The 26498-nt window shown below is 43.8% G+C and overlaps 1 protein-coding gene across 3 annotated transcripts in view; it reads right to left on the bottom strand.

The window, feature by feature from the left end:
• Positions 1-24433, bottom strand: part of LOC147023816 (F-box only protein 46-like) — a 137310-nt gene extending 112877 nt beyond the window's left edge. For 2 of the 3 annotated variants that reach the window (XM_085889628.1, XM_085889632.1), the window contains exon 1: positions 24186-24433. The gene's annotated coding sequence lies outside the window, so the exon portion shown is untranslated. Of the gene's footprint in view, positions 1-13321; positions 13344-24185 lie in introns of those variants that run through there. The other variant, XM_085889631.1, reaches the window with a different exon arrangement.
• Positions 24434-26498: the final 2065 nt, after the last annotated feature.

Genomic DNA, 26498 nt, shown 5'->3' with positions numbered 1-26498 from the left:
TAGGTGAGTGTGAGGGGAAGGGTGTGGGTTATGATGGATCCTCCTTGCGTCCGCGTGTCCACGGGTAGGAGACATGAGACATCTTTGCACCATTGTTCGAAGTTCTTCGCGGCTAATTTTTTATGGGGCTTTTTCAACAATGAGCTGTAGCTTGTTTTTACGATGTAGGTCTATTCATAACGGGTTGGACAAATGCACAATGAACTAATAATGTGCATAGAGCGCTTCGATAACTTATAGATACGGTATACCAACGAATAATTATCGTGTAGCCGGCGTTCACAAACTATGCCCAACGATAGCCTAACTTATCCATATCGTGCGGCAGTTTATCTTTGCCGGTGACGTGGGGTTTGCTATTCATAGGCTGCCACTCAACGATTTAAATGGCTGCATCTCCACTATTGAAAGTAGACGCTTGCGCTCAACAATTGGATTTTTTTTACACTCAACGACTTTTAAACGGTACCAGTCAACTATTTTCATTGTTTACAATGAGCGATTTAAATTGCTGTCACTCGCCTTTGTTTTTTGACGCTGGGGTTTGGAAATTTGAAGCGTTTCTTCTGAACGTGTTAAAACGCTCAAACTCGACTATTTTAAATAGACGCTGCCGATGGACAATTGGAATCATAGCCAAGCTAGACATCGAAGTGTGAACATCCTCGTCATGCCGAAGAAAAGTTTGAAGAATGCTGCAAATAAGTGTCCTGGCCATGGACGCTGACGCAAGGACGATCCATTATACCGACGTCTTTCAGCCTATGAGTAACTTAAAAGTAACGTCTGTCGACGTGTGGCAACGATCGCGTAACGTGCCAACAACACGTTAATCATAGGTTAGAAATAAGTTTCGGGTACGCTAAACATTACCTCGGCGTGTCTCAACTTATGATTAACTTACAAGTAGCATGTGTTGACGTCTGTCAACGATCGCAGACCGTGCATACAACTTGTGGCCAGCGTAGCGGAACGTGTGAATCATACGCCAGCATACGTCGTGAAATTTCAAGCATGCAAAAATTTGAGGACAACCGAAAAGTACAACGTTTAAAGCCAGCGTACAATGACGTATGGCAGTGTTTTTCAGTGTGCTCTCAATGTTATCAAAACTTACCCATAACATATTCAACATGTGCCAGCATTTTAGAAAAAAAATTCAAAAATGGGCATACGTTGGCTAAAACGTCAAGGTGTGACTGGGCCTTTAATGATGCACAGCTTGGTGTATACAAGGCCTATACTGCACATCTGGGTTGGGCTTATACACAAGTATTTACGCTACGGCTTATACACCGGTACTTGCGGTATGGTCTACATTGTAGCTATTAAAATGAGGAAAATCATTAGTTTGGTACTAAATTAGAGGTAAAACGACTTTATAATGGAATGGTGAACGACTTTAAACGAGTATGTTCTCTAATAGATCGGCGACTTAACGAAACAATGTTAATCGGGACAACGTTAAACAAGGACTTATTGTTGTTGTCCTGCTCCTCCTCTTCCCTTTATAAGGGGTGAGGTTCCGATGGCACCAAGCTTCTGCCCTGCCTTGACCATGATACTCCTCCACCTCCCTGTCCTCAGCCAACTCCCTCTACTCTCCCATTGTGCCTACCTTGTGGATATCCCTGGTCACACAATCCTCCCATCTCAACCGTGATCTATCTCTTTTCCTCCAACCTCACTCCCTCATAAACACTCAATTCCCGTCCCTCAGTTCTACTCTCGACTCCCTTGCGCTCCTCTTTTTCTTCCTCGCACAATCCTTTTCTCCTACCCACAATCCTCCTTGGTCAGACTCTTTGCCAAGCCTCACACTCTCGGTCCACCAGTACCTTGCCGTGCAGGGCTGACCAATGAGAAAACCGAGCCGAGTCCACAGGCTGTAGAACAAAACACAGCACGCCCCACCGAACTGCTCCACCTCAATGCGGGCCGAGTCACGTCCACTGGCACAAGGATGAAACACAGCCCGTCCCACCGAACTGCTCCACCTCACCGCAGGCACAAGGCCAAAACGCAGCCCTCCTCACTGAACCACTCCACCTCATCGTAGGCCGAGCTCCTTCACGGGCATCTATTACTGTATAATAAAAATCATTTAATAGCGTTAAGGTGGTTCACTTAAGATATCGATGTCCTCAGTGTTCTAGCCCCACTTGTGCCATAAGTAACACAAGGTGGGTTGACTGAGCTTGCAATCCCTTCGAAGTCAGCAAAATGAGTACCAACTTACTGGGAAGAATGAGCCATTCGAGTATTCTGCGTTTGGAGTGGAGACCCGTCGTTCCCATTAATAAAGGAAAAACTACCTTAGCAACCTGATGTGTCTGATGGCATGAAAGGAATGGTAATTATTAGCCCATCCCCCACACAGGAGACAGGGTTTTGCAATCGTGTGTGTGTGTGTGTGTGTGTGTGTGTGTGTGTGTGTGTGTGTGTGTGTGTGTGTGTCAACTTTTTTTTTAACCATTTGAGCTTTTGTGATCAAATTTTCAACAAAGGTTTATTTTGAGAATATGGAGAAGACAAATAAATAATTTGCTCAAAAGGTCAGAGATACGATTTATCATATGGAAGAAGTCCATATTAAAAGCGGGCAGGCTTTGCATTTTTGGTTCACAAGTCAGTAAATGACCACTATATTCGTTATGGGTGTGTCTGTTGGTTAGTCAATAATTTTTTTTTTGAGATTTGTTCTACCCTTATCAGGATTTAAAATGGCGATTTCAATTACTACAATGGCGATTTCGATGAAACTTGGTTGGTAGATTCACACCATGATGGAGTTGTGTGCAAATGAGAACCGTTGCTAAGGACACCACCGTTGCCTGGCAACGAGACTGAAATTTTTGAAAAATCATAAAAAATTAATTTTTTCGAAAATCAAAAATCGGGCCACAAGCGATTGTGGGCAGTACATTCAGCCATATTGTCAAAAATTTCCAGCCGGATCTTATGAAAACTGTCGGAGAAGATAGACTGAATGAACCCTGGTCGAAAACAATAAAAAAACGAAGTTCGTTATATCTCAGAGACTACGAGTCAGATATACATGAAACTGGTATGGTAGGTTCATGGTATGTCCTAGTTATGTGTGAGAAAGAACCGTTGCTATGTGTGGTGTCCGAGGTGCAGCGGAACATGGGAAGCAAGAGTGTTAGCAGTAACTCCGCTTTATTGCGCGTCCGGATGTACATCACTGCCACCCCGAGCGGACGAGTCATGATATACGAAAACCCAATCACGTGATACAGCACACTCCTCCCCTCGTAAAATGGCAAATGAAATGATGAAATGACAATTATAACATGACCAACCGAAACCAATCAACATTCAAAATCCTCCAAGTACCACGGCCGTTTCCTGACCCGCCTTGGGCGGGCAGTGACGCCAGACGGCCCAGGCTCAGACGCCTCCCGGCTCAGTCGAGGTGACACCCTCGCCGGACTTGCCCCATCCGCAACAACAACCACCCCCGGCCGACCAGCTCGCCCGTCGTCCTCAGGCAGGACTGAATCAGGTGAAGACCCCGCGGGCGTCGGCACGTCCGGCCCTGGCGATACAACGTCTGGCCACGGCGACAACACAGGAGGGGGTCCCACATCGCTCAGCATGGTGGGGGGGGGGTGACTCTGAACAGCGATCATGCATTTGGTCCACGTGCTGCTTCCACACCTCCCCACGATCAGTCCGCACCATGCAATTCGCCGGCCCGAGTACCACAGAGACTACAGCCGGCACCCATTTGGAACCGTGGAAATAATCGCGCACCATTACCCGCTGTCCCACATCAAAACCGCGCAGCAGCATCGGGTGCGACACCGCCCCACTCACCGACCCTCCAGGTCGCAGCAAATACAGTCTGGACCGCAATGCCCGTCCATAGAGATGAATGGCGGGAGAATCGCCCGTGACAAGATGAATAGCGTTCCTGTATTGGAGCAAAAAGACATCGACCACGTCTGCACAGGTGCAACACCCCCCCCCCCTGCACAAAGCCCATTTCAACATCCTAACAAACGACTCAGCCTGCCCATTCGTCGCAGGATGATACGGTGCGGACCTTAGATGTCGAATACCATTTTGACGCATAAACTCATCAAATACACCTGCGATGAACTGTGGACCATTATCAGAGACCACGATCTCGGGTAATCCTTTATTAGCAAAGATCGTCCACAGTTTTTCTACTGTAATGTTTGCTGATGTATGCTGCATTACTACAACCTCCGGCCATTTCGAGAATGCATCGATCACAATCAAAAACTTTTTGCCATTAAGCGGCCCCGCAAAATCCACATGGACCCTCTGCCAGGTCCTGTCTGGGGTAGGCCATAGTTCCGAAGCTTGACGTGGGTTATCAGCATCTGTTTGACACGTGGTGCAACTGGTGCAACTGGTGCAACGCTTAACGAACTGCTCAATGTCTTTGTCCAACCCCGGCCACCACAACAGGCTACGAGCAAGACTCTTGGTCTTCACGACAGCAAGGTGACTGACATGCAGTTCATCCAAACACCGCTGCCTGAACTTCGGTGGAATCACTGCCCTCATTCCCCACATAACGCACCGTTGGACCAACGACAGCTCCGATGCGCGCGACGCGAAAGGCTGAAATGCCGGTGTTGAAGGTAGATCACTCCAATTCCCCGTAGAAATCGCCTGGATGACACGGGCGAGCACTGGATCATGAGCCGATTCCACCGCGACCTGTTTGACCGTGATCGGCCCGCTTTTGATCTGGTCCAGCGCGAAGACATCAACCCGATCGGCCGACTCAGACGCAGCTGGACCCTCGGCGCACGGCAAGCGCGAGAGCCCGTCACAGTTAGCATTCCTCTCGGTGCTTCGGAACTGAATATCATAATTGTAAGCAGCAAGAAATAGACACCACTGCTGTATTCGCGCGGCCACTACCACCGGTACCCCGCGTTCGGGTCTCAGGATGAATTGAAGCGGTTTGTGATCCGTCTGCAAAGTGAAATGCCGCCCCAGCAGGTATTGATGAAACCTCCGCATACCCCAGACGAGGCTGAGAGCCTCGCGCTCGATCTAGGCATATTCCCGCTCTGCTGCGGACAGGGTCCGGGATGCAAAACAAACAGGCCGCTCGGAACCATCGTCCATCCTGTGGGAGAGCACTGCCCCGATGCCATATGCAGAGCTGTCGCATGCCAATAAGAGCGGACGCGCAGGCTCGTAGTGCACGAGGACCGTATCCTCTGTGAGCAGCCACTTGACGCGGTCGAACGCCGCCTGGTGTGCAGGCCCCCAGGCCCAGCGCTCGTCCCTCCTGAGCAACCGCGTTAACGGCGCAAGCTGTGAGCTGAGCCCGTGCACGAACCTTTGTTAATACTGTGCCATACCAATGAACGAGCGCAGCTGCGTCTTGTCGCGAGGCGGTGGCATGTGCTGAATCGCCTCCACCTTCCGAGGGCCTTTCAACAGCCCCTCCGGCGTGATGATGTGCCTGAGGTATTCCAAGCGCTGCTTGAAGAACGCGCACTTGTCCCTGTTCAAGCGCAGGCCACACGCTTCTAGCTTTGTCAGCACTTGGGCAATGTTCGCCAGGTGTTCGTCCGCTGTTTTCCCCGCAATGAGCACATCGTCCAGGTAGGTCTGAGCGGGCAGGCCAATGCAAACCTGATCCATGGCTTTCTGCCACAAAGCTGGGGCCGAAGCAATCCCAAAACAGAGTCGGGTATATTGATAGAGCCCTTGACACGTATTGATTGTCAAAAGGTCGCTACTCCCGGGATCCAGCGGCAGGTGAAAATATGCATCACGCAGATCAAGCTTCGTGAAGTATTTGACTCCCCGCCAATCGTGCATATATTTCATCGATTGACGGCAGTGGATATTGCTCCACGCTGAGCCCCGGGTTAACCGTGGATTTGAAGTCCCCGCACAATCAGACGTCTCCATTCCGTTTCAACACCGTGACGACCGGGGTGGCCCAATCTGAGTATGACACCTGTTCGATCACTCCACAGGCCTCCAGCCTATCCAGTTCACCCTTGACCTTATTCCGCAGGGCATACGGCACCGGTCGTGGTTTACAAAAACGAGGAACCACCCCCTCCTTCAGGAAGAGCTTTGCCTCCACGCCCTTGAGTTTCCCAAGGTAGTCGCAAAAAACAAACCTTGATGTCTTTGAAGAATCTTCTCCAACTGATCCTCCCATTGGCTCGGCTTCCGCACAATGTCCTGAAACGACAGCATTTCCCCACTGGGCTTGGCCGGCGCCACAAAATCATTCAGCAGTCGATAATGTTTCGCCGATAGCGAGACGAGCAAGATCGACTTCTGTTTGCTCTCGTCGACCACATCATTCGCGTGGAAATAGCACCCCAACTGTTCTGAAAACAATTCGAAGTCGTCGCCGACGAAAACGGGCACCTGTCCGTGCGCCGTGACTCGTCGATCAACCATCCTCGTCAGCCAACTGTGGTGTCCGAGGTGCAGCGGAACATGGGAATCAAGAGTGTTAGCAGTAACTCCGCTTTATTGCGCGCCCAGATTTACATCACTGCCACCCCGAGCAGGCGAGTCATGACATACGAAAACCCAATCACGTGATACAGCACACTATGGACCCCTCCGTTGCCTATCAACGGCCGAAAATCCTCTAAATCTGGGGGTATTTTAACGAAAAAACAATCTACAGCATTAACCATTGAAGCTGGAATCATGAATTTTCTTGTGCTTAATCCCCAGGTCATTCCCCATCAAACGGGCCCATCGCGTCAGGTTTATATCATGATCTAGTTGTATTTTCCTGAGAATGGGTGTGCTGTGCCCATTATGGGCGGAGCCACGCCCAAAAAACATGTGTTTTTAGGGGGTGGCCGATTTCAAGTTACATCTTCTCTGAGGGGGTTTGTCGAATCTGGCAGGGTTTCGGTATTTTGGTTAGACCAATTGGACCTGCATAGCCCCACGGAGCTCGATTTTTCATTTTCGTCCCAAGGTCAAGGTCACAAGGTCACAAACTTAGAAAATGTCAAAAAAAATCAATAAATTGGGCATCGAGCTCCTAGGGTTTTCAACTGTTTCGAATGAAAGTTGGTATGCAAGTAGTAATCTTTGAGTACTACAATTTTCATCATTCACGTTTTTCCCGATTCCCGCCAGTTTGCCCGTGGCGTCCCCTCGAAGGTCAAAAAATAAAAAAGGTGAACCGTGTACATTGTTCGTGAACCATCGCCGTCTCCAGACTTGTTCTACTTGTCATCATTGTTATTATTAGTATAAATAGTTAACAACTGTGTAATCTGTGATACTAATTAATCATTGAATTTGTACAGATTTTAAAACAGAAGAAGAATAAACTGAAACAAAAGGACCAAAACCAAATGACCGGTCCTCGGGCCTGGTACAATTTGGACTCTTCTTGAGAAAAAGCAATGCATATTTTTACTTACAATCACAGAGCCTTGAAATACTGGCATAAGTTAGAAATAGTCAAGGATTTGTGAAGTAAGTTGGGGGGGGGGGCAGAGTGAGGCACAAAACCCTCAAGTCGTTGGCAAGAGGGCAAACGGTGTGTTCATGAAAATGTTTGGGATGAAAGAAACCCAGAGGGTTGCTCAGAATAGGGATACCATTCCATGCTCAGTCAAACTTTGCCAAAGCAACTCAAATGAGCACATTGCTATTGAGCATCCTACCAGTACTACTATAAATAAATTAAAAAGGATAGTGTGGGTTATGAAGTGGAACGAACGAGATAAAAAGGGAAGAGTTAGGTGAAGATTGGTGGCAAAAATAGCCCCTAAGTGAATGCTATTGTTTATGATATTCAAAAGAGCACTTAACTAAAATTAAAACGTTCGTGTGGTGTGTGTGTATATATATATATATATATATATATATATATATATATATATATATATATATATATATATATATATATATATATATATATATATATATATATATATATATATATATATGTGTACTGTATATGGTTACATGTACGTACAGTCGTTGCCAAAAATATTGGCACCCTTGCCCTTTTTTCAGATAACTCACAATTTTCTCGAAAAACAAGTTGAAATTGACAAAAGTATTTGGTCTCCACAATTCTGTATTTCACTGTTAATATTACAGAACTTAATATATCCTTTTAAATCAGAAAAAAATGGCATTGACAAAATTATTGACGCTCGAGACGTAATATTTGGTCGCACAACCTTTGGACAAAATGACTGCAGGCAAGGACTTCCTGTAGCCATGAATGAGCTTCGTACACCTCTCTCCTGGCAGTTTGGCCCACTCTTCTTGTGCAAACTGCTCCAATTTTCTCAGATTTGAAGGGTGCCTTCTCCCATCTGCTGTTTTCAGATCTCCCCACAGGTGTTCAATGGGATTTAGATCTGGACTCATTGCTCGCCACTTCAGAACAGTCCAGCGTTTTGTTTTGAACCATTCCTGGGTACTTTTTGAAGTGTTTGGGGTCATTGTCCTGCTGCAAGACCCATGACCTTTGACAGAGACCCAGTGTTCTGACACTGGGTTGAACATTATGCTCTATAATGCCTTGGTAATATCCTGATTTCATGATGCCATGTACACATTCAAGGCACTCAGTACCAGAAGCAGCACAGCAACCCCAAAACATCACCGAACCTCCTCCATGTTTGACTGTAGGGAAGGTGTTCTTTTCTTTGAAGGCTTCATTTTGTTTTCTGTAAACATAGAGATGATGTGGTTTCCCAAAAAGCTCTAATTTGGTCTCATCTGGCCACAGGACATTATCCCAGAATGATTTTGGCTTGTTCAGGTGTGTTTTCACAAACTCCAGTCAGGATTTCTTTTGTCTCTCTCTCAGCAGTGGGGTCCTCCTGGGTCTCCTACCATAGAACCCCCTTTCATCGAGTTGGCGACGGATGGTGCGAGTTGAAACTGTCATACCTTGTGTCTGAAGGTCAGCTTGAATCTGTTTGGCAATTTATTGAGGTGCTTTCTCCACCATTCGAACACTCCTTCGCTGCAATCTTCGATCAAAGTTTTCTCTTGCGGCCACATCCAGGAAGGTTAGCTCGTGCCATGAGCCTTACATTTCCTGATATCATTGTGTGCGGTGGACACAGGAACATCAAGGTCTCTGGAGATGGAGATAGAGATGGAGATGGAGATGTAGCCTTGAGATTGTCCATGCTTCGCTACAATCTTGTGTCTGACCGACTCAGACAATTCTCTGGTTTTCTTTCGTTTCTCCATGCTCATTGTGGTACACACAGTGACACAAAACAGTAAAATGAGTCCTTTTCTCCATTCAAACTGGTATATATATATATATATATATATATATATATATATATATATATATATATATATATATATATATATATATATATATATATATATATATATATATTCAAACTTGAATGAGGGATTTTTATACTGCAGGCACACCTACAACTCACCACAGGCAAGTTCAATTCCAAAGTAAAGGACAATCATCTGCTTCAAATCTAATTATTTCTAACAACTTTTAAAAGGTGCCAATAATATTGTCTGGGTCATTTTAAGATTTTTGTGTGGAATAAGCTAAGATTTAGTAATTTTTTTCAGCTTTTTTGTTTTGTTCCACTGCAAACCAAAGAAATACATCTGTGGATACCAAAATATTTAATTGGTTTCAACAATTTTCTGGAAGAAATGGTGCATTATTTGAAAAAAAGTGCAAGGGTGCCAATATTTTGGGCACGACTGTATGTATGTATATTACACTCATGAAAGTGTAACACGAGTAATTTACAACTGCCTTAAAAAGGTCAAAAAATCACTGTTTTTGGCAGAGGTTGAGCCAAGGGGGGTGGTGGTGGGAGGTAACAAACAAAAAAATAAAATCAACTTCAACACAATAGATAACTCACAAATTACAATATGGGCCTGTTAACACAATTGTCCACATGCACTGCTTCCAAGTTTTGTTGTCTTCATATAACCATCGAATCCCACGTACAAACATGTATAGGTATTTGTGTCGCCACAACAATCGTACATTTCTAAATCTGGCAGATTTTCAAAATAATTTGATCACATTTCCCATGGATTCATTCAAAAATGATTTCTCATTTTAAGGGCCGACGGTCCAAAAGTCAGCAAAAACAGATCACCGTTTCGTCCGATGGCATTATTCACAGGTGGGAGATCGGAGATCCAGACCTTCGTATATTTATTTAGTTTTACCAACATCAAAATCATCAACACTGTGCAACGTCATCAAGGGTTCGGTCCATTAATAAGCCAAAAGTAGTCTCAACAAGGCAATGTGAATTCAAAGGGTTGTTTTGCTAATGATCACATTTCAAAAGGGGAACTCAGAGAAAAATAGCTTGAGATTATCGAGATCAAAACAGCACCAAACCAAATTGACGTAGTATGAGAAAGGAGTTGGCTGTATTGCTTCAAAGTGTTTACTTTTCTAATGGTTTATTTTTTGTTGGTTAAATAAAACAAGAGCAACCCCCTTAACTTGATATACTTGGAGACCGTGGACATTTTTACACGAATTACATTTGGCTCTTGCTTATTACACAACTGTCTGTGCCAGCCACATGGCTTCTCTGAACTGGTCAGTGGTACCAATGAAAAAAGAAGTTAACTTTATGGGAGAAAGTTTAAAGGTAGGAAACCTACGCAATTTGAATTGAAAGCAAAGTGCAGATTTGGTCCACTTTGTTTGAATCTTGTTCTTTAAAGGCTATAATTATTCCCACATTCTTGTGGGGTTGGCCTGGGGGTAGCTTGGGACACTGGGATCTTTAATGCCCACCAACTAATGACAGCAGAAGCGACGCCCCAGGTTAACGCCCATCCGAGGGATGGCGCACAGATTGATGAATCACCCTGCCTGTGAAATACCGGGATGAGAGTTTATAGATGGGTCGGGATTTGAACCCAGGCGAGACAGCTTCGAGGCAAATATGCATACCTCTGGACCATCCTGCCAGCCCAACACCTACTGGCTATTATAATATTGATGACACATCTACAAATGTTTCTCTAATAATGGGATAAAGAGAAAGCAGCTCAAGTAATAAAATCAATGATCGGCACAAAATGGGAACACACAACAATGGCAAAAATGAACATTTTTTGCTGAAGTCTCATTCCGTCACCAAATGGATTGTGTCGATGGTGCCTTCTCAAGTAATGACAATGGAATGCAGCAAAGGCCATATCAAGTGCGATACCTCAAGATGTCTTCAACTCCTTCACAGGTAATAAGAATAAACTCTTTCCACAAGCACCATGCAATGCCCAAGGACTTGATGTGCTGATGCCATGACATTCTCAGCAAACCAACTGTGCGTTCCAGGGTACATGATGACCACATAAAAAAACTAGAAGGGCACTCGGTAGGGCGCATACCTGCGCCACGTGATGCCTGATCCGCAAGAACATGTCGGGCCCAATACATTTTTGAAATATCCTTGCAGTACAGTACTATATCGTTGTTGGCCCTTTCAATGGTGAAGAATGACTTTGGAAATTAAATAATTCTCATATCCACATTCAGATTCGGATTTTCACCAAAATCGAATAAATTCTTGTCACACACCCAACCTGTCCAAGTTTCATCTGAATCCATCCAAACATTTTGAGATATCATGCGATGTATGCGATATATATATATAATTTATGGATACATATGTCCAGCACTATCTCGCAATGGTGAAGAATCACTTAAAAATTATCAGATCCGGATCTTCACCAAAATTTAATCAATTCTTCCTTGTCAGACACCCAACATGTCCACCAAGTTTCGTCTGAATCCATCCACAACTTTTTGAGATATTGTGCTTTATGTCATTTTTTGGCCTCTTCTCTCAATAGTGAAGAATCCCTTTTAAAATTCTAGTAGTCAGATCGGGATCCGGATCTTCACCAAAATGTTATCAGTTCATCCTTGTCATACACTGAACTTGTCCAGAAAATTTCATCCGGATCTGTACACAACTTTTTGAGATATCATGCACACAAACAAACAAACAAGCCGGTAGGCGACATGGGTGGTCGCTACATAATTGCATACTAGTCATACAGTTTTTGACGGATCGGGCTGAACATTTTTGACAAAGAGGTTGATTATAGTGCGCATAAAAGCACGGAAGCCGATTTAAAAAAAAAAAAAAAAATTCGGATTTTTTCAAAAATTTCAAAATCCCGTTGCTCGGCAACGGTGGCGTCCATAGCAACGGTGCTCAAAAGCATAGAACTGGATCCTGGTATGAACCTTCCAGTCAAGTTTCATCAAAATCGGTTGACTCCTCTGGCCTCCAGAGCTGTCCATTACATACAAACAAACAGACAGACATACAGAGACAGAAAACCTGAGAAAAACGGTAGTCTCGCGACCACCCAACAAACAAAGACAGAAAGGGGTGAAAACATAACCTCCTTCACCTTCGGTGGTGGAGGTAACTCAAACGGCACTCAATAGAATGCATACCTCCACCAGGCTGAACAGTTTACGTTTTGTATCCCACTGATAGGCCGGATCTGCATCCCGACCTTTACCAAAATCTAATCGGCTTGTTCTTGCCACCTAAACAATTCATTCACCATATTGTCGAAACTTATCCACAATGTTTTTGAGACATATTGGCCATATCACTCAATCGTGAAGAATCACTTTTAAAGAATTCTCAGATCAGGATCTTCACCAAACACGAATAAATATGTCCTTGTCACACACCAAACATGTCCACCAAGTTTTGCCAGAATCCATCCATAACTTTTTGAAATATGTTATATATCTTTTTTTTTTTTTGCCCCCATCTCTCAATGACAAAGAATCACTGAAACAATTGTGGCATCTGGATCCAGATGTCCACCAAAATCTAACCATTTCATCCTTGTCCCACACCCAATCTGTCCACCAAATCTTGTCCGAATCCATCTTCAACTTTTTGAGATATACTGTTCACAGACAAACAAACAAACAGACAAACAAAACAGACAGGAGTGAAAACATAACCTCCGTCCACCTCCCGTGGAGGAGGTAATAAGTTTCGAGATATCCTGCACACAATGAAGCAAACAAACAGGGGTTTAAAAAAAAAGTACCTCTTTCCTTGCTTTACATGTTGGAATGACTAAAGGAATACACGAGGATACAAATACCAGAAACCTTACTACCCATTTAGAGCAACCTGTCAGCGACCCTGTCGAGCGTCATTGAGGTCATTATGCATAATGGACATACAATTAAATTTCTCCACAAATGAATGATCTTCCCCACAACCCCTTCCTCACCCTCCCACCATCCCAAATAAATCTACACAAGCATGTTGAAAACCTGTATGATGAAGTATCCATTTGATGCAACCACTTTTACATGGCAGCCCTGGATGACCACATGGCATACATTGATCTAAGGCTCGCAGAGGATCTTGTGCATGAATCACGTGCTGAACAAAGGCAAAAGTAGACATCAATGCACTTTAGCATGAATTACAAGGACATTAGAAGACAATGGATAAACGTATGTACGTACATGCATGGGATTTGAACCTGGGTTCCCAACATCCACAGCCAGGGGTTCAGATGGGAACACCAACAGGCCAAACCACATTGCAATTCATTATTGTATTGCACATAGACCACCTGTTTGGTGCTCCAGGCTGAGCACTAACCACATAATTGCGAGCCCAGGTTCAAATTAAGTGTTAGCTCACCTTTACCCAATATTAATCACAAAACATAAAAATACACTGTCTCTTAAACTCAGCCTTTCAAGTGGTATTAGCAAATGTGGGCTGGCAGGATTTCATTTCAAGTGAACAGGTATGTGCACACTTGACTCGAAGCTGTCTAGCCTGGGTATAAACCGTTGTCCTGGTGTTTCGGAGGCAGGGCAATATATCGAAATGTGCACCGTTCCTCGGATGGACGTTATATACTGCACGTCCCATCTGCTGACACCCAGGTTAAAGATCCCGTGGTTTCCTTCGCGAAGAGTAGGCGAGCTATCGCTGACATGCTGAACAAATAAATAATTGATGGTTGCATTGCTGGGTAACAAGTGGTTTGGTCTTCTTTGAGGTTCCTTGACACCAGGCGACTGCTTGCTATCTGAATGTGGTTGCTGTCTGGGTGGAAGCCTCTGCACAAGTGGTACAAACAAATTAAGCAGGTGGTTCACATATTTCACGGTCAAGGCCTTCTTCAACTCCACAGGCAAACAACGCAACACACGACACACCACAATTTGCTTCACAAGCACAAAGTCCAATTAAGAAATAAAATGAAATAAATAACGAGATAAAACACACTTTGGAAAAAAAGAAATGATAACCAGTGCAGCCTGAATAAGCTGAAGTTGACTGTTCAAATGGGGATAATGTTCATACAGTTGTAACATTCCCACAACCAGATAGTCAAGGCCTTGCACAATTACAAAATGACATCGTCCAATCATGTTCATATGTGGAATGATGTTCCAGCCAGCTCATAAGTCAAACTTAGCACGAAAACAATCGGATGAGCAAAAATGTGTCGAATTCAAAGGGTTTTAAATGATTACAGAACTGAACTCTAAATAAGTCTCGAGTCCCAACGTCCCAACATGGCTTTCTACGCACACACACACACATACAGTTATGTTTGTGGTGTAGATGGAGGAATTTCATAGCAAAGGTAGTAATGTATAGGGTAGTATGGTCCGTGGACGAGCAGGAGACACTTCAATGTAATTTAAATCGGGAAATTGTCAGCTTAAGATTGTTGCGTGTCACCACATGGGGGGTGGTGGTGTTGTGTTAATTAGGTATGGTTTGAGGCTAGTTTCTCCCAGTACGTGATTGCTCTTTTTCTTGTTTCTGGTTTTGTAAATGCAAAAACATAGGAAGAAATCACAGGGGCCAATCTGAGATTGCAGACCCTCACCATGACTTCTTTTGAGTGGTGCATTTTATGGGTTATAGGGTAAATCAAATATGGCTGCACAACCATGTGAGCTGTGATATCATATGCATGAACCTTTTGTTCATAATGAACAGGTAGGTCATACGTGTAAAGTTTCACCTCGATTTGTTCAGCCACTTCAGAGAAGATTTTTGAAGGTTTTTAAAAACCCCCCCAAAAAAATGGCTGCCCAATCACTTGACCGATGACGTCGTGAATTTTTTTTGTGGACCATTTTATCCCTTGATGACCCTCAAAAATTTCATACTGATCAGATGTGGCATTCTACATAAGCAATTATGATGTCATAATGAGGGCAACTATTACGTCATAAAAAAAAAAATCACACTTATTCCACATGAGGAGTATTTGCTATGTGCCAAGTTTCAAAGAAACAGAGGTCCAATTTTTCTCTTTTTTTTTCCAATATAGCTGCCACACCACATGACCTCTGATGTCATAATTATCATTAAAACATTGTACACGAGGAGTCGCAGCAATGATGAAAATTTCAGCTCAATCTGACAAGCGGTTGCGGAGAAAAACACAAAAGTTCTGTGCGGACAGACAGACACACAAAGAGACTAACACCCCCGAACCCCTCTAAAAATAGGGGAGCACAAAACAAACAGACCCAAATGCAATACCCTCTCCTTTCGTGAGGGTAACAAAAGAACCACATTTTCAACCACCACCAGACCATATAAAATCAAGAAGGGCACTCAGTAGAGAGCATACCTCTGCCACGTGATGCCTGATCCACAAGAACATATCGGACCCAATACATTTTTGAAATATCGTGCGAAACAGTACTACATCGTTATTGGCCCTATCTCTCAATGGTGAAGAATCACTTTTAAAATTAAATAATTATCATATCCAGATCCAGATTCAGATCTTCACCAAAATCGAATCAGTTCTTCCTTGTCACACACCCAACATGTCCACTAAGTTTCGTCCGAATCAGTCTCAAACTTTTGATATATTGTGCTGTATATCATTTTTGGCCCCATCTCTAAATGGTGAAGAATTCACTTTAACAAGCTCAAATGAGCTAAGATCCTCATCCTCTTAATGATGAGGTCATAAAAAAACGAATATGACATCATTGCGATGTATCAGGTTTGCGATAAATTATCTGCGCTAATGACCGGCTTGATTCCCGCAAATAAAATTCAAACAGCTTGCCTAGTTTTGGAGATAATGGTATAGGGGATTTCCATTAGCTGCGATATTATGACGTCAACGTCTTTTTCAAGGAAGAATTTCCAAAATCGGTGATGGTTACTGCCTGCGTTTGGGGTTTCTGCATATACATGGCAAGTTTCACCAAGATCCGCTGAAAACTCTGGGTTGTGAAACAAAAAACGTCAAAAAACAGGAATGACATCATAAAATTGATATGACGTCATAGTGATGTATCATATGTGCAGTAATTCATCTCTGCTAATGCCCTGTTCGATTCCTGCAAACAGAATTCAAAAAGCTTGCCTAGTTTCGGAGATAATTTTTTCGGCGATTTCCATTAGCGGAGATATTTTGACGTCACAACTTTTTTTTTCTCGGATGGATTTTCAAAATCGGACATGGTTACTGTCTGCGCGGGGTATTTTTACATATATATGTCAAGTTTAAGGAAGTTTCGATGAAAACTGTAGGCTGTGAAACAAAAAAAATCCACAAGAACAACAATGTGAGTAAGACTTAGAGATCCTCCACGAGGATCGAAAAATTCTAGTAGTCGGATCTAGATCCGGATCTTCACCAAAATCTAATCAGTTCGGCCTTGTCACACACTGAACCTGTCCACAAAATGTAATCTGGATCCATCCACAACTTGGGATATGTTGCACACAAAAAACAAACAAACAAACACACAGACAGACAGAAAGGGGTGAAAACATAACCTCCTTCCCTTTGGTGGCGGAGGGTAACAAGGCTATTATGTCACGTCGAAAGATACCAGCATTTAGTGTGTTTTGATTGCGACTTGCTCCGCAAAATTGGTACTGTTGCACAAAGCTCGCCCTGTTTTCCCACGTGTTTAAATGTTTGAGAAAGACTTGGAAAAAGCATGGGATATTCCACTGATACAGGAAACGAGTCATTGTGGAATTCTTTGCTCGTGGACTTTTGGTCACCCAGAAGTCCTGGCAACAACTCCATTGCTACTGTACAAACATTTGTAATCAGGACCTGACTACATTCGTGTTTTTTATTGTATTTTAGCGAGCAGCGAGTTTAGCAAACATTCCTCCATTTTTTGTTTCATTGGAGATTAGATGCTCATCAGTAGATACATCCACCAATGTGTCGTGTCTTCTCATAATATATAGAATGGTCCATTGATATCGTATTGCATGGGACGATCACCACGTCGTCCATCTGGTGTAGCGCTTGCAAGGGTTGTCGCTGTTTCATGTCAAAGTTAAATTTGTTTTGGAAAGGACACATTGGTGGAGTAAAAGTGCAACCACACAGTGCTCATCTCATTATTGGTGTTGTTAGGAAGTTGTGCAAGAGAGGTCCCAACCAGGGATATGATCAAGCAATTAGGTATTCCCTGAGGAGTAATCAGGAAGTTGAGGCCCTTTTGTAGTGGGGTGGTCTGTATCTCTGTGAGCCGTCCACTTTAAAGGTTAACCACCCATCGGTCGTGAAGACTGTAGGGGTGGTGGGGGGGGGTTGCATCCTGGAGGGGCCATGTGTCATGTACGGATTTACCTCTTGGTCCCGCAAATTGGCTTTGACGTCACTTCATCACCGATGTTGAAGTGTCTCAATGAAAGTTCATGCTCTGTGTTGTACTCATGCTCACAAGTAACTTGTTAACACCCGATCAATCACATTGTCCACATATTGTATATGGTTGGCACGCCTTATGAGCAGATTAATAGCAAGCCAATTTACACAAAGGCAGGACCTTCTGCCCCGGTGAGTGCACAATCCACTGAGCCTCATAATCTGACATGGGAGGTCTGAAATGGTAGGACTTGTCAATCACGTCTTCATCCAGACAGTGGTGGTTAAACCGTAGATGCACCTTGGTCACTTTGGTCTATTCCAAAGGCTTTGCTCGGTCATGTCCTGCCCATGGCTTTCACCAACACTAATAAATATATATATATATATATATATGAAAGACCAACCCACATCTCTCACCTGTGAATGGGGGGAATAGTCCATCAGCTCTCACCTAATCAACTAAACCCAGGTGGCTATTATAATATAAATGACTGACCTCCCACACTCCTCGAGCCAAAGAAGCTGCATAAAGCAACCCAAGAATACCTACACAAGGTAAGTGCTAAATGTTGTTTTGAACCCTGTCCAGAGTTCCTCAACAACTATAAAGACGTTCACACATTGTACACACATGAGAATCCCAATGCTACACACACCCTCAGCTACCGGACCGGTTTCATCACGTATTGGCGAATCATCAGCGATAGCGTAGACAGCAATGCATACCAATGAAGCTCCCAAGCATGCAGCACGTGCAAACGTCAAAAGCAGTCGATATATAAATAAAGAAAGACTCACCCACATCTCTAAACTGTGAATGGAGGGAATAGCCAATCAGCTCTCACCTAATCAACTAAACCCAGAGGGCTAAGATTATATCAATAAATTGATACCTCCCATTCTCTTCCAGCCAAAGAAGGAACAGAAAGAAACCAGGAAGGCCTACACAAGGTAAGCGCTATGCTGTTTCGGACCCTTCCCATTCACAGGGTTGTATTTGCTAGTACATAATAAAGTGCGGCACATCTCGCATGCATGATACAGTGGTGCACTGTGCAAAGGACGTTTTACACACAGGAAGGGGATAGAAAGCACCTGCGGTGTCTCGCACATGAGGGGAGGGGTGAGGGGCTGTTGAAAGTCCCCTCAGAAACAACATTTTCCACGAGCTATGTCGTGGACACACACATTTATCGGATGCGCACCAATGAGAAAGAGGCTCGCACGAGACGAGAATGTTGGGAAAATATTGTTGCGGCCACGGGTACCGAGACACCAGCTTGTCACTCAGGGGGATTAATCCCCAGTTATCCTCGGTAGAGCCGGACCTGGGGCCACCGCTTACAAATAACGTTGTGGTACGGTGGGTTGTGTTAGAACCACGAACGCCACCCAGTCAACCACGAGTTCCAGAGTCCACCCTCTAATTAGTCCGTTTAACTTGAGGTCACGTGGTTACCTGAGCAGGGAGCGCGCCTCGGCAAAAACCAATTTTATCTGATTAGATTTTTATTAGGACGGCCGAGTGTTTTAACCGCTGGTGCGTGCTGACGATTTTTGGTCAAATCTGTGGTAATTACCTCCCAGTCTATCTCTGTTCGAACAATGCTAGATCAATGGAAGGAAAGGACAAACACGGACAGGTTGGAAATCGACAAATGATTTATTAATAAAAAAAATACAAGAAATAAAAAGAACTTTTTATTCTCTGAGGTAAATAAATGAATTAATTTCAAGGCAAAATCAATCAAAATGCCAGGAAAGAGACAAAGAGCAGATGCTCATCGGGGGGGGGGGGGGTTGACTTACAGCTAAACACAGACATGGGTACCCAACAGATCATTCGGGGGGGGGGAAGAATTGTCTCGCTCAACAGAGTAGTCGTCCGTAAAGTGAAAACGTCATGAAATGTGTGCGTGCGTGTCACGTCCATCGCCAGCACCCAGCCTTGCCGTGCACACTCTCGCGAACAGCCTTGAACGCCAGTCGACGTCTGGAGGGCACCAAGATCGTCTGTCACGGGCTTAGACCCTGGTGTTGTTGGTGACCGACCCGTGCCTCACTTGTTGGCGGCGCTGCTCACACCCACACGTATACCACACACTCGCTTGCTCACTTGCAGGCTTGCACACTTCCTCGCTTGCACGCTTCCTCTCTGGTTCGCTTCTTCCCTCACGCGCTTCAACTCTCACTTTCTTTCTCGTTCTCTTTTCCCTCCTCTTTCTCTCGCCCTTTTACTTCTCTCGCCTCCGCTTTCCTTTCACTTCTCTTGCCTCCGCTTTCCTCCTCAGAACGGACCTCCAATTTGTTTTATATCTGTGGGCCGTCTTGGCGGCGCAGTCCGCCCCAAGCTCACCCCACCCCACTTGCGCACGATTAGGCCAAAAAAAAAAAAAAATGTTGCATTGGCGTAACGGGTCACTGAAAAATAGGGTAGGTCGGTCGAGATCTTTTTTTTTTTTTTTTTTTCCCTAATAAATCCCTCCCAAAATCTCCCCCGGCTCGAGTACCACCCTTTTTGTTGGCGGGTTCTGTCCGAAACACTTCCGGGTTTTTGCGATCGCGATCGCAATCAACAAGATACTTGAAAACGATAGCAAAACAACAAAAATAGCAATAAAATAGGGTCGGCAAAATTTTTCGATAGCAAAAAAACAAAAAACAAAAAAACGTAGGGTCGGCGGAATTTTTAGGGTCGGGCGGGTTACGCCAATGCAACTTTTTTTTTTTGGCCTTACCATGATGACCCATGCGCTCTTAAAAAAGGCGGGCGTCGGAGCTCGCAAAAGAACGTTGCAGAGGAAAAATAAGGGCGGGCTTCAGAGCTCGCAAAGGAAATGTGTGTAAACGTGTCTGTCGAAAAGTAAAAAGCTTCCTCTTAGAGAGAGGATCTATTCTTTACCCTTCTCAACACATCACATTTTAGATCCCATTAGACATGGTGATGGGGTTAATCTGAACATGCATTTAAGGAAATAACTGTCTGAGGACCTGGATGTGTGGATGCATTCATCAAACCGGATTCTAAAATCCATAACAATATATATCCTGTGAGGATGAAGAAGACAGGAGTGGACAGGGAGAGTCACCTCAAACCGTGTCCTGTGAGCAGTACTGTATAAAAAGCCCAGGACGTGGCTTGGTTAGTGTGGAGCACGACGTGGAACTTAAGCAGCTTGAGGGGACTGAACGCACCAGAAACAGTATTTCTGTGAAGTTTGCTCTGGAGGAAACGGAGTTGCTTGCAGCTGGTGTGCCAGTACGCCTCCGAGAGGAATTTGCCTGTTTGTTTGAGCTCCTCTTGTTGGAGCATGGAACAGAAAGGCATTCGGGTGCGAGCTGCTTGCTGTTGGCATACCTAGGACACTGGAGAGGACTTACCTACTTGTTCTGCACGCCACAAAAATGCAGCTGCACGTTCAATCACCACTCCACCACCGACCTTCCCATCCTCCCCTTCCCTCCCCAGTATATTTGGACTGGCACAGCCCCATTGGACTGTGTGAGGTGAGGGAAGGAGTCAACCCCATACTCCATATTTTTCTTTTCTTCTCAATTCTTCCTGTCTTCTTCTTCTCCCCGAATTGAATGATGGCCATATAATATGCCTTTCGTGGAAATAAGATTGCATAAGAACACGTGTTAGGGTAAAATCTGCTCTTTTGTGCCTTTTCCCTGCAAACTATCTTTTATATGATTGCTTGCTCGTACGTGTGTGTAAATAAATAATTGGTGGTTGGTATTACCCGCACCGAAGGAGAGGGTATTGCATTTGGGTCAATTTGGCTGCACAGAACTTTAGTGTTTTTCTCCGCAACCGCTTGTTGGATTGAGACAAAATTTTCACCATTGGAGCGACTACTCATGTATTATATTGTATTGATAATTATGATGTCAGAGGTCAAGCGGTGTGGCAGCCATGTTGTAAAAACAGAAAAACTTTGGACTTCTGTATCTCTGAAACTGCACCAAGGAAAAAAAATTGAAACTTGGCACACAGCAAGTACTTCTCATGAGGAATGAGTATGAATTTTATGATGTATAGGTGCCTTCATTATGACATCATAGCTACGTATATGTAGAACGCCACATCTGATCAGTATGAAAATTTTTGAGGGTCATCTCGGGATAAAATTGTCCACAGAAAAAAAAAAAAGTGATGATGTCATCAGTCACGTGATTTGGGCAGCCATATTGTATTAAAAAAAAAAAACTTCCAAAAAATCTCTGAAATGGCTGAACAGATTGAGGTGAAACTTTACATGTATGACCGCTTATTCATGAGGAATAAAAGGTTCACACATATGACATCATAGGTCACATGGTTTGGCAGCCATTTGGATTGTAGAAAAATATTAAACATATTCTCTGGAACTGTTTCATCATTTGACGTGAAACTTCACATTTATGATCTCGCAGTGATGGGGAATACATCTATCTATAATCTATAATTCCAGCAATGTGTCTGTGTCTGTATCTGCTGTTTCTCGATTACCACTCGTCCAATCTAATTGAAACTTGCCAGGAATATTGATGGGGACCTGAGTATGTGCCTTTTCAAGGTTTGATATTAACCAGACAAGTGCTTCCCAAGTTATGACCATTTATTTACCAAACCAATGACAAGACACGTTGCTGGGTAGGCGTGGCCGATGGGGAAAGGGCGCCATTTAGTTTCCGTGGCGTAGGAGTGGCAATGGTCAATGGCAGCGAATGTCATGGAAAGCAAAGACAGGGAAGTAAACTTGATTTAAATTCACTCTGTGTGTGTAAGTATCACAGCAGTTGTTACTTTAATGCAAGCGATAATTCGTGGAATGCATGTGAACATTCCGTACGGGCACGCACTACTTCCATATAGTGATGACTTACTGTATTCTAATAATTTCTCGATTTCTTATGCGCATTTATAGATACACACAATGCCCCCATCCAGTCGTCATTTACAAGAGCGAAGGAATGGCCTGTGTGATTGTTTTAAAGATTTTTTTTTTGGTTTGCACGTACGGCCACGCACGAGCGAAGGAATGGCCTGTGTAGTTGTTTCTGGCACACGGTTTGAACGTTTTTTTTTTTCTTTCACATACGGCCACGCACGTACGGGCATGTAATAGTGATTTAAATTTCAACTTGATTGGACGCATGGTCTGACAGCCAGAATTTGTTGTTTTTTTTGATATGGGTTCTCTTTTTTTGATTAAGGCTCACTTGGCTGTGCCTGGATGGGTTTGAGGGTAGAGGAGGAGTAGCTGAAACCTGAATCCTATCCAGGTTCCTCCTAATGATTTCATCTTTGCTTTTTGCATGTTCGGGTTCCTTCTGATTACTCCAATGCAGGACTGTACTTATTTGATTTGAATTAAATTTATTTTAATCCCATTCTGAATTCAATTGAATAATAATAATAAACACCATGGGTCAGGGTCAGGTGTCCAATTAAAGTGGGACGTCTTGGTACCCGGTCATCACTGCCAGCAGTCAGGAAGTGGCATTTCTAGTTATGTCTTTTATTAATTATGTAACACATAAACAGCACACAAACACACCACACAAAACTACATAAACACCACACAAAACAAGTCCTGGCGAGGGTCTGCAATTTCTGATTGCTCTTGTTTCAAATCTGTCTTGGTTGTCCTTTCCTTCATTTGTCCGACCTGGTGTGCAAGCACAGTTTGATGTGAAGTTGTACCCCACCGATTATCTCTACTCATTAGCCAGTATACACTCACTGTATCGCTCGGCAGTAATCCGAGTGTGCGCTGAGGGCACGAAACTTGGTTCATTTAGTCACCTCCTCGAGTAAACGGAGTCCGACGGATAACCCTGTTCGAGTTGACGAGGTTATTTGACCTTCGTGGGTGCTTAGCATCAGGACCGGGTGTTCGGAAGGAACCCGAGGGTTTCCCGTTGTAGCGAACCTCGAACCCTGGGCCATAATACATACGTGTATACACACACACACACACACACACACACACACACACACACACACACACACACACACACACACACACACACACACACACCAGAGGTACAGCTTATACTCCAAAGTTAATCCCAGTTTGGCAGAGAATTACATCCGATGGGATTACAATCCACAGAAACCAAAATCAGATCATCCACCAGGAGTCTCATCCACAACCCTTGGCCATAGCAAAAGATTCCAGGGTTTTCTCCAACATCATCTCAACTTGATCACCAACCATCCAACCCTAACCCTAAAATCAACAACATTATACCTTTCAAGAAGCGAACATCCAACCACCACCATCACAACCACAACCACCAAGCTTTAACTTTTCCTCTGCATATCGTCACCATCAAGGAAGGTGAGATGGTAATTCAAGAGATTATAACAATGCATGCTAAATCTGCCAAATAAACACAGTACATTACAGTGCAGTACAATAATAATAATAATAATAATAATAATAATAATACATGCGAGAGTAATGGTGTGGAAATGCAAAGCAATCAGTCGGCGGGAAAAGCTTCATCGGAGGCCTTACTTGTCAACGGACGAGTGGATCCTGTTCACAGACGTCCAGCGGACGAATAATCCAAGGAGAATGAAGCGAGAATCGAGAGCGAAAAAAGAGGGCAACGGACGCGATAAAACAGAGCAGAGGGAGTGGCGCTAAAACACAGCAGAGGGAGCACCGGCTCAGGTCGTTCCGAGCGGCATGACGTCAAGACGCACCAAATGCACCGAACAGCATGACGTCAAGACGCACCGAATGCACCGAACGGAGATGGCAACACCGTCTTCCACAAACATTTGCGTCGTGCACTCCTTGTTCTTGAGTTGAATTTGAGCATTTTGTTTACGCAATAACTAAATGTACATATTATCTTCATCTCTCTTTGACACTTTCACTGTATAGCGGTTGTGGAAACCAGCCTCTTCAACGGGAGTGCGGTAAGTTTCACCATCCGAGCTAAAATTGAGTGGACGCATACCTCAAGTAGTTCTGTGGGTATTATTGATCACCGCTCATGGTGACTCGATTTCTCACAATTATTCACATGGAAAATAACGTAGGTTTAATATATCTTGCTACGTTTCGCCTTTACTCTTGAATTTTCATCGGCATTATGATTACTTAGATGTTATGGATAAGGCAGGGCTCCGTTATAACAGCCGGTGGTATCTCAGAAAGCAACAAACATTAATATCGACAATAAAATAAAACATTCGAAAATCTCAAATAAATCATATGGGAATATAAAATCTGAAAACTTGTTTTTTCCGTTCTTTCTTCACGCCTCCGACGCTCCTCCCATTGTCCTCCCCTGCCTTCGTTTGTTGCGTTGTCAGCGTTCTTCAATTCGTACAAAATGTCCACTGAAATAGAGCTTCATGCTTGGTTTAATGGATAAATTCGGTTGCTCTGAACACGTATTCGTCGCTGTTTTCTTGAGTAAAAAGTTCGAAACGAAAATTCTCGTGTATTTTCGATGTGTTTGTTCCATTGTTTCCCCGCCTCGAAAATCTGTCCCCATGACAACGGAGAACATCACGTGACCCTTTGACGTCATCTCCAGAAGGCTCTCACATCCGGAAGTGTATTGCGGTAGAACTTCATGGTGCCTGCGATGCATGCTCTGAAATAGCGATTTTGTTTTCCATTACCCGTATGAGAAAGAAGAAACGAAAAGGTGATTTCACTCGTGAACGATTTACTTTTTATCATCAAATATGCGTTCATGCACTGGTGGTTGTAGCAGCAAGATCCTGAGCTGTAAAATTCACCTGGGGAGTGAAAAATGTGAGTAGGCTTCTGACCATGGTCTCAGCCTGGTGTTGGCTCAGTGGTTAGGGTGGCGGCTTGGGATCCTAGGGTCCTGAGTTCAAGCCCCGTCGGCCACTGAATTAATACGCCAGGGTTGACTCAGCCTGTCATCCTTCTGAGGTCGGCAAAATGAGTAGTTCCAGTGTGTGTACTGGTAGAGGGGCACTGCATCAGCGACACAGTCGCGCTTCAAGAAATGATAGCTACCCCGGCAGCTAAGCTGCCATACGACCACCACCACACCACGGTCTCAACTCGTGCGTCACAGGAAATAAACCACACGCAAGGTCAACCGACGAAGATCGCCTCATGACGGTCTTCATAAACCGAACACAAAGCAAACTCGTGCGATATTAAATGATAATTGTACCATCGGCCTTTACTTTAAAATGAGCTGTTCGATTTTTCATAACTTGTACAAGAATGAGAGAAAACTGTTGCATGAAAATATGACTTAACCACTACTTAATACGACTTTACTTGACCGTTCTATCTCGGATCAATCAAAACAATGGGATGTTTGTCTGTTTGTGTGTCGCCATTTTTCTCAGAGATGATCAAACGGATCTTCATCAAACTTTCAGAGGTTCGTGAGTGCCAGTGTACAGACTTCAAGCTACCCCCTTTCAAGTTACCTCCCGGTAATCTGAAATCGATTTCAAGTTACCACCGGGGATAGCCTAAACTCGATTTCAGATTACGCCCGCACTTTGACATTACCCCCCTCCCTGATTTAGCTGAAATGATAAATTCTTATGCCCACAACTCATGATACATTTATTGAATAGAACACGTAAAACATACAAGATTGAAAGCTCGTCTCAAAGTCTGGAAACATAAAAAATGTAACAAAAATGTTAATTGTATTAAAACCACTCATACACTTGTTCAAAGTGCATGACATATTATTTACAAACACAATATATACAAAGATTCAACCTGACAAGAGAAATTTAGAAGGAAAAAGGATAATAATTACAAGAGTGAATATTCATTAGGGATACAGAATTAAAAGACACTAACCCTAAC

Source organism: Eptatretus burgeri, chromosome 7 (assembly GCF_056783735.1).
Source record: "Eptatretus burgeri isolate ZD-2024b chromosome 7, Ebu_testis_v1, whole genome shotgun sequence".
Taxonomy (NCBI): Eukaryota; Metazoa; Chordata; class Myxini; order Myxiniformes; family Myxinidae; genus Eptatretus; species Eptatretus burgeri.
Note: the sequence above shows the minus strand (reverse complement) of the source record. Positions and strands in the feature narration are given on the sequence as shown.